The 8,399-nt window shown below is 50.9% G+C and overlaps 1 long non-coding RNA gene across 1 annotated transcript in view; it reads right to left on the reverse strand.

Annotated features, from left to right (window-relative positions):
* LOC144580251 (uncharacterized) overlaps nucleotides 1-2,185 on the reverse strand; it is a 158,927-nt gene extending 156,742 nt beyond the window's left edge. Inside the window, exon 1 of the long non-coding RNA XR_013529494.1 lies at nucleotides 2,067-2,185. This is a non-coding gene — a long non-coding RNA (uncharacterized LOC144580251). The remainder of the gene's footprint in view (nucleotides 1-2,066) is intronic.
* Between the last annotated feature and the right edge of the window lie 6,214 nt (nucleotides 2,186-8,399).

Genomic DNA, 8,399 nt, shown 5'->3' on the forward strand with positions numbered 1-8,399 from the left:
CAGGACTTGAGAGGTGACCCAGGAATGCTTCCTCTGGAGAACGCAGCGTTAGCAAAGGCACAGTGGCCGAGGCAGGGCAATCCAGGCTTTACATTCTGCATGACAAGGACCCAGATTCTCCTGTTGTCCCTCCGAGGCCTGGTGAGCAAGCTGGTCTCCTCCTCCCCTGCCCCATTCCTGCACAGCCAGCACAACTTTTCAAAGGAACAGCAAGCAGGGGGTGTTTTGAATTGGGATCTCCTGGGAGGCAGAGCAGGGGGACCATGTGCAGTATGGCTCAGTTTCGTTCTAATGGAGGTCTGTAGCAGCAAGTGCCGTGGGGAAACCTGGCTTGTGGTGGGAACAGGAATCTGTCCTTACATGGCCCAGGCACAACTGTCCTCCCTGGGCCTGTGAGGCTCTGCTCACCTCCTACCTACTGGCCTTTCCTCTTTAGGAAAGACTCAGGTCCCCAGAGCCCCGCCCACAGCCAGCCGGTGAGGCAGGACTTTGACAAGTCTCCTGACTGCAGGGATGCTGTGTGGGCAGTTCGGCAGCACAGCCATCTGTTCTGCGGTGCCAAATGCTGGAGACCCAGGCTGCACGGGGAGGACTATCAGGTGGGGGCCCCTGGAGAGCTGGGCCTGCCACAGCCCCATTACCTTGAGGACTTTCTCCTGGCTCAGCAGTTCTCTGGCTTCCACCCTTTTCCCTGAACTGACCTTCTCTCTCCAGCCTCACCCAAGCACACATGCACAAATAACACTGAAGTCACTCAAAACTGCTTAGAGATACTTACCCCTGACCTGCAAACCCCCTACTTGCCAATGATCTTTCCATCCCAGCCCTTAACTCTCAGAAGTTGCTCCTGTCAGCTCCTTTAAGAGACAGAGAGTGCCACCCCATACCCGATCGGTACTGAAGGCAAGGCTTTCAAATACCATCCTCAGCACAGCCTGAAATTGTCACTCCCCTCCAGCCCACTGCCTGGGAACTTACCAATTAGAGGTTAATTTGGATACTCATTGAAACAGGCTGGGTATAATGGCTCACACCTATAATCCTATATAGGTGCCATCACACCTATAATGACACTTTGGGAGGCCCAGGCGGGAGGATCACTTGAGCCCACAAGGGGGGCTCAATTTAAGAAAATAAAGGAATGAATGGAAGTCTCTTTATTGCGAGTTCCAAATACTGGATTTGGGGTGGCCTTTTGGAACTGATGCCTCTGTGAGGGGCCACTGGCTTTCCTGTAGGCACAGATCAGCGGTGTCAGTCTTCCCGAGGCCCCCTGAAAATTCCAAAGAGGAAGTCGTGTGGCACCACGTGGGACCCAGGTCTAGACTTCCAGTCCGGTCTGATTGTCCTTTTTCCTTCCTTGCCACTTTTCCTTGTGAAGAGTTCAGTGGGCAGGGACCGGTGGGGCCCCAGCGCCCTCTGCTGGCGTGTTCTCACAGTCACCGTTTGCCTGCCTGGGCTTACACATAAGCAGGCTTGAGTTTGTAGGGCTTGAGGCAGGCTGGGAATGGGGATGTCTGGTTTTATTCCAGGTCCACTCCTCAGTGAATGTCAAGACCGAAGGTGGCTCCTGGTGATAAAATGAGCGTCAGGGTGGGCTCCCAGGCATAAGTAACCTAAATGAGAGTAGGTTTTGTTTCTGTTTTCACAGCCTTCCTAGTCCAAGTGCCTGAAAGTGTCAAGTGGAAATGGCTTCTTGCCCAGGCTCAGCGCTGTCCCTCTGATGTCAAATGGGCTCTGCGTGCTTTTGAGAGGTGCAGCCTGCTGCTCCCTATGTGAATGGGAGCGTTTTCTCCAACAGCCCTGTCCATGACAGGCCTGGCTCCGCACAGAGGCAGGGGCTGAGACTTCACTGATCAGGAAATCTTGGCCTCCCGCAGAGGCCCGCGGGCAGCTGGAGAGGAAGCCTAAAGCCTCAGTGCCTGCACTAGACCCTTTTCAGCTTCCTTCAGGATTGCAACAGCAGATAGGGGAGCAGGTGGGAATGGCGGGTGGGTAATGGCAAGGGAATGACCCCCAGGCTGTGGGCGGCCCCCTGTTTTCCATACAGCAGACCCCATGCTTACAGTGGTGGCTTCAGTGTGCCCTGGGCTCAGCTGGGAAGAGTTGTGAAGACGCAGGTTCAGATTCAGTAGATCTGGGATGGAGCCTGACTCTCAGACAGTGCTGATGCTGCCGGGCCAGGGACCACCTTGAGAGAAGCCAGAATGTTGAGGGAACAGGTTCTGAAGTCAGAATGCTAGGGTTCGAATTTCAGCTCTGCCACTTATCCTGTGACCTTGGACAGATTTCTTTCATCACCTTCTCTCTGAGTGTGTTTCATCCTGTATAAAATGGCAACAATGGCAGTTCGAATGGCTTCATAGAATGAGAGTGACTTCACAGGGTTGTTATAAGTATCAAATGAAATAATGTTGGAAAAGCTCTTAGCTCAGAACCTGCCATGCCCAGTCTCTTGATGTCCCCATGGCCTTTCGACAGGTGCTTAGAGATCCTGCCACTGTTCTGGGCCCTGGGATATAGCAGTGACAGAAACAAAATCTCCACGCTCAGAAAGCTTAGATTCTCATAGAAAAAGACGGCAAACAAATGAGTAAACTACATAGTATGTAAGTTGGTGATGAGTGTGCTGGAGAGATATAAAGGAGAGTAAGAAAGATAAGGAATGCTGGGGCTGGGCCATTGTGATTTGCATGTGACCACAGGGAAACGGCCACTGAGAAGGTAACTTTGAGGCGAGGGAGCTGGCCAGCTGGAGGACTGGGAATTCTAGTGGTGGGGGGAGGGTGGGGGATGTATTTGTAAGTGCAGAGGCCCTGAGGCAAGAGGATATGTGTTGTGTTTGAAGAAAAACAGGGAAACCAGCATGGCTAGAAGGTGCGAGTGAAATATTGTCTGGGGTTAGGAGTGGGGAAGGCAGCAGGGCAGATCCTGTAGAGCTCTGTGAGCCACTGACTTTGCATTTTGCTCTGAGAAAAACTGGAAAACTGGAAAGTTCTGAGCTGAAGAGTGACATGTTCTAACTTATGTTTTTAAAGGACAGCTTCAGCTTGCTGAGACTAGACTGTGGGGAGTCAGGGTAGCAGCCCTTGGGAAAGTGGGTGGGCAGCCCATTGCCTTGGAATTAGGGGATCCTGAGAGCTGCTGAGTCTAAGAGAGATGGATCTGGGCTCCAGTCAGAAGGGTTGTATGCATGAGCCCATCCTCAGCCACCTTCTGGGCAGGCCTGTGGCCTGTGACCCGGGAGAATGGACACTATGAGTGGGCACTGTGCCAGGGCCATGGCAGTGAAGGGGTGGATGACACAGCCTGGCCTCCTCCTGGGCCTCCCCTCTTAATTGCTCCCGGATGACTCACCCCCATGTCTCTCTGATGACCGCCTGAGTCAGGGCCTGGGGCTGCCGCACCTGTTACCTGTGGGAGGGCTGGGGCAAGACAACTACACCTCACTCTGTTGTCACTGGCCCCCAGAGTGACAGGAGTGAGATGCTGTGTTACAAGGGACCCACCCCGTCCTCTGGAGCAGCCAGTCCTGACCCCCACACCACTCACATGTTCCTATTGTTTAATTTCCTACCTCCTGTCAAAACAGCTGTAGGTCATTTGTTTATTTTTTGAGGTAGATAAAAATTCATTTCACTGCAGTCCTTCCATGACGAATGTTAGTCAATGTGTCAGGAAACAGTCTGTGAATTGAAGGCCTTTGATCCTGGAAAGGCCACTCTGACCTCATGGTTACCATTGACACAGCAGTAATTAAAAAATCAAATTCCTCCATATATACTCATTTAATTCTCACAACACTCCTATTAATTAGATGTCATCATCCCCACATTCTAGAGGAAAATGCTGTCTCAGAGAGGCCAAGTGACTTGTCTGCAGCACCCACCGATTTGTATCCAGATCCGGCGGGCTGCACCTCTGAGCTCCCCCTGCCTCACCTGCTATCCCTGAAAGCGCTGCCGGCCCCAACAGGGCAAAGGGAGCCAAGTGCCAGGCCAGGAGTCAGAAAACCTGCACTACAGTCTCAGCCTGACCACCAGGCAGGGTGCTTCGCTCATGCCTCTGGACCTCAAACCCCTCGCCTGCAAATGGAAGAGCCTGATCGGACCATCTCCCAAGATTTTTTCTGTGTGGCCCTAGTGAAGCCTTGTTTGGTGGTAATAGAAGCCCACTCTGCCTAAAGAGGAAAGGGTGATACAGTTCAAGAGGCCAGGAAGCCCTCAGAGCTAAGGCAGGAGCTACAACTGGACCAAGAGGGCCTGGGACCCGAGGAGTTTTGGCTCTTGCAGACCCCTCTGCACTGAAGGACCTTTCCCTCTCCTCCTCCATGTCATTCTTTCCTTCTGCTAACTGGTTTTCTTTTCCTACAGACCGGCTTTTTCTGCATCTTCAGCTAATGGTGGCAGATGGCAACGCAGCTCCCAGTTACACATCTTCATTTGTGGGGCCAACTGAGCTCTCTCACCAAATTCCAATTCCAAATCCCCAGGGAAAGGAATCCAACTGGGTGAGCTCAGTTGGGCATCCACCCTGGCCCAGCCAACTGGCTCCTGATTACGTCCGGGAGGGCAGAGTCCCATAGCACAGAAGTAGGGGCTGGGTCAGGGAGATGCCCCCACTGCTCTGTCCACAGGACAGGAATAGCATTTGTAGAAGAGACAAAGTCAAGTATCATTCTGCTCCAGAGGAGGTGACAGTGAGACCTACAGAAAAAGCACGAGCTTGCCAGGAAAGCTGGCCCGTGCACAGCATCAGCAGGAATGCCTGGCGGTGGCTCCCTGCGGGTCCCTCCCCAGGGGCACACAAAACAGCTTTTTGACAGCCAGGCAAGCCTGCCCTGAAACACACACAGCTGTCCTGTCGCCCATGAGTTGGGCAATGTGGGACTGGGGCATGAAGGAGCTTAGGAAAGGTCAAGGGATGGGGACGGCAGAGATCACTGCCACCAGTCCTCTGCACTGAATTAGAGCTGCAGCATCATTTACATAAAGAAGATAGCACCTCAGCAGATTGTGGCAGCTCGGTTTCCCTGATGACCTTGCTTCCGTTCTTAAAACTGGCACCTACATAGGCTGGAAGCAGACTCATTCATCAAGTCAGCCAGCCTGGCACAGACATGGTGATGGATGTATATTTCCAGACATGATCTGGGATGGAAACTGGATAGTAAGGAGAATTTTGGGGGGGGATTTCCCTCAAACCTGCTCAGTCCCAGAGGGCTCCATGTGACAGGAGACCCCTGTTGGCACCCCAGAACCCTCAGGTACGTCCACAGTCCCAAGGCCAAGAGCCAGGAGGGCAGGAGCAGGTCAGGAGGGCCAACATGTGAATCCCTCAGGCTGGGCAGCACAAGTTCCACCAAAAAATACTTCCTCAGCCCCTGCCAAGTGCAGGGTTCTGACCTCCATGTGAGGATGAAGATGAAGACAGCATAAGCTCTGCCTCTGGAAACCGCCATCTGCATGGAGAGGAAAGGCATATGCAGGCTGGAACAGTAAGGGGAAATGCCTCTACATGGCTGAGTGACCTAGTCCTTGGGCCCCTGGGGAGCTATGAGAGCAGAGGGCAGTGCAGCAGGGGTGACGGGAGCTGCCTGGAGCTCAGAGAAGAAGGGGAGCGAAGGCAAAGACATGGGAATGTGAAGGGCACATTTGGGCCCCTAGAATGTGGTGTTTACAGATAGGAACCGGGGAGAAAAGGTGAAAAATAAGTTAATGTCGGAAATGCAAGGTCTTGAACAGCAGGTTAAAAAGTTACGTCTGTAATCCCATAAGTGATCGGCTTTGGGGATGGTGTTTGAGCAAGAGGGTGAGTTGGAGCATAAAGTAGTGGTTAGGGAGGAAATCTCTGGAAGTGGCCTGGACAAGGGGTTCCAGGCTGTGAGAAGAAGCTCCTGGAGTCCAGCGGACTGGGTCAGAAGCTACTGGATACAGCTCAGGACCCAGACACCAAGAGCATGGATTAGAGTGTGTATGGGAGCAGGGGAAATTCAGGAATAAGCATTTGAAATGGTTAAAGACTCCATGGGACCTGGTCGCTCATTTGCTATGTATGGGAGGCCGAGAAGATGTGAAGCTTTAATGATTAATGTGGTGCCAAGGGCAGAAAAAGGGCTCCATAGCCACGCAGCCACCGAGTGGCAGGGGCAGGGCATCATTCATGAATTCTACACAGTCTCTGCCCTTAAGGACCTCACATCCTCTTTTTTTCACCCTCGTCTCTTAGGAAAAGGCCCTAAGAAGCCATTAAAAATATGCCATAGAGGAAGTGATCAAAGTGAAACGGGGAAGCTTTGCAACAGATACTTCACTTATATTCTCAGTCCTCAAAATAACCAGAGGAGCTCTGGGGCCAGCTGCTCAGGGCAGCGGGCTCTGAGCTCCTCAGCACTCCAGGTTTCCTCCAAGAATGTCTTGTCCAGGGCACCAAGTGGACAGGCTGGTGAAAGCCCTGTGGGGGGATGAGGTCCAGCCTTTGGCCAGAGATCAGCCTGTGCTCTAGCTGTCAGAGAACTGGAAGGACAAGGACTCCCGTCAGCAAGGCAGGCAGAGAAGGGTTTGGGGACACGGCGGGGAGTTTGGTTTCGGCTGTGTTGAAGTTGACAGGATGACGAGGCCCTGAAACAACACCCAACAGGATTGCTTGGGTGTCCTTAAACATGGCAGCTGGCTTCACCCAGAATGAGTGTCCAAGAGAGAGCGAGACGGAAGCCACCACATCTTCTATGACTTAACCTCAGAATACACATCTCTTTTGCCATGTTCCATTCATCAGAAGCAAGTCACTCTGTCCAGCCCACACTTAAGGGGAGAGGAACTGGGTTCCTCTTGAAGGAAAGAGTATAAAAGGAGTATCCAAGAATTCATAGCCTAGTTTAAAACCAACAAAGCACAGAAGTGAATGTGCAGTGTTCCCAAGTGTTTGGAGGCTTGGTAGTCAACGGACAGAGTCCGGGAAATCCTGCAAAGATGGCGGGCAGAACAATGTCCTGCAGAGATGTCCGTGTTCTAATTCCCTGGACCTGTGAATATGTTATGTTACATGGCAAAGGGGAATTAGGGTTGCTAACTGGCTAACCTTAATATAAAAGATTATTCCAGATTATCCAGGTGGGCTCAGTGTAATCACAAGGGTCCTTAAACAGGAAAGCAAGAGGCGGAAGAGTCAGTGTCAGAGTGATGAGGCACAAGAAAGGCCCCATAGCCATTGCTGGCCTTGGAGACGGGAGGGACCATCAGCCAAGGAAGGCAGGTGGCCTCCAGAAGCCAGGAAAGGCCCGGAAGCAGATTTTTCCCTAGAGCTTCCAGAAGGGATGCAGTTGCGCTGGCACCTTGAGTCTAAGAAGACCCATGTTAGGTCCATTTCTTGTTGTTTTAAGCCATTAACTGTGTGGTGATCTGTGGCAGCAGCAACAGGGAACTAATACAGAGCTCTGCCCACCCTTCTCCTTTGCCCCATCTCGGATCCATTCCTGCTCCCATCACATGCTGATGACGACGGTACTTATTTCCACAGAGTCCATATTGTTGCTTTTTCATGTTTATCTGAAGCACCAAATACATTGCTCATTACTTTGCAGCCACTAAGAACCCGACCCGGAGAAAAGGGAATCTTTGTACACTATTGGTGGGAATGTAAATTAGTATAGCCACTATGGAGAACAGTTTGAAGGCTGTTCCTCAAAAATCTAAAAATTGAGTCCCATGCCGGGTACACACCTACAAGAAAGGAAATCAGTTTCGCAGACATAGGTGCACTGCCATGTTTGCTGCAGCACTGCTCACAATAGCCAAGACTTGGAAGCAACCTCAGTGCCCATCAACAGAAGAATGAAGAAAACCTCGTACACATACACAATGGAGTGCTATTCAGCCATAGGAAGAATGAACTTTTGTCATTTGCGACAGGGTGGATGGAACTGGAAATTATTATGTTCAGTGAAATAAGCCAGGTACGGAAAGACACACATCACATGTTCTCACTTACTTGTGGAATCTAAAAATGAAAACAATGAAACTCATGGAGATAGAGAGTAGAAGGATGGTTACTAGAAACTGGGAAGGGTTGTGGGGGGCTTGGGGGGCAGGTAGGGATGGTTAAGGGGTACACAAAGTAGAATAAATAAAACCTGCTATTTGATAGCACAACAGGGCAACTACAGTCACAACCGCACATTTTTGAATAACTTCGAGTGTAATTGGATTATTTGCAACTCAAAGGTTAAATGCTTGAAGGGATGGATACCCCATTCTCTATGGTATGCTTATTTCACCTTGCATGCCTTTGTCAAAACATCTCATGTACCCCATAAATATAGACGCCTACTATTAAATGTATATTTCTTAACACATACCCACAAAATTAAACATAATAATAAAATAAAATTCCAAAAAAGA

The sequence above is a fragment of the Callithrix jacchus genome, chromosome 18 (assembly GCF_049354715.1).
Source record: "Callithrix jacchus isolate 240 chromosome 18, calJac240_pri, whole genome shotgun sequence".
Taxonomy (NCBI): Eukaryota; Metazoa; Chordata; class Mammalia; order Primates; family Cebidae; genus Callithrix; species Callithrix jacchus.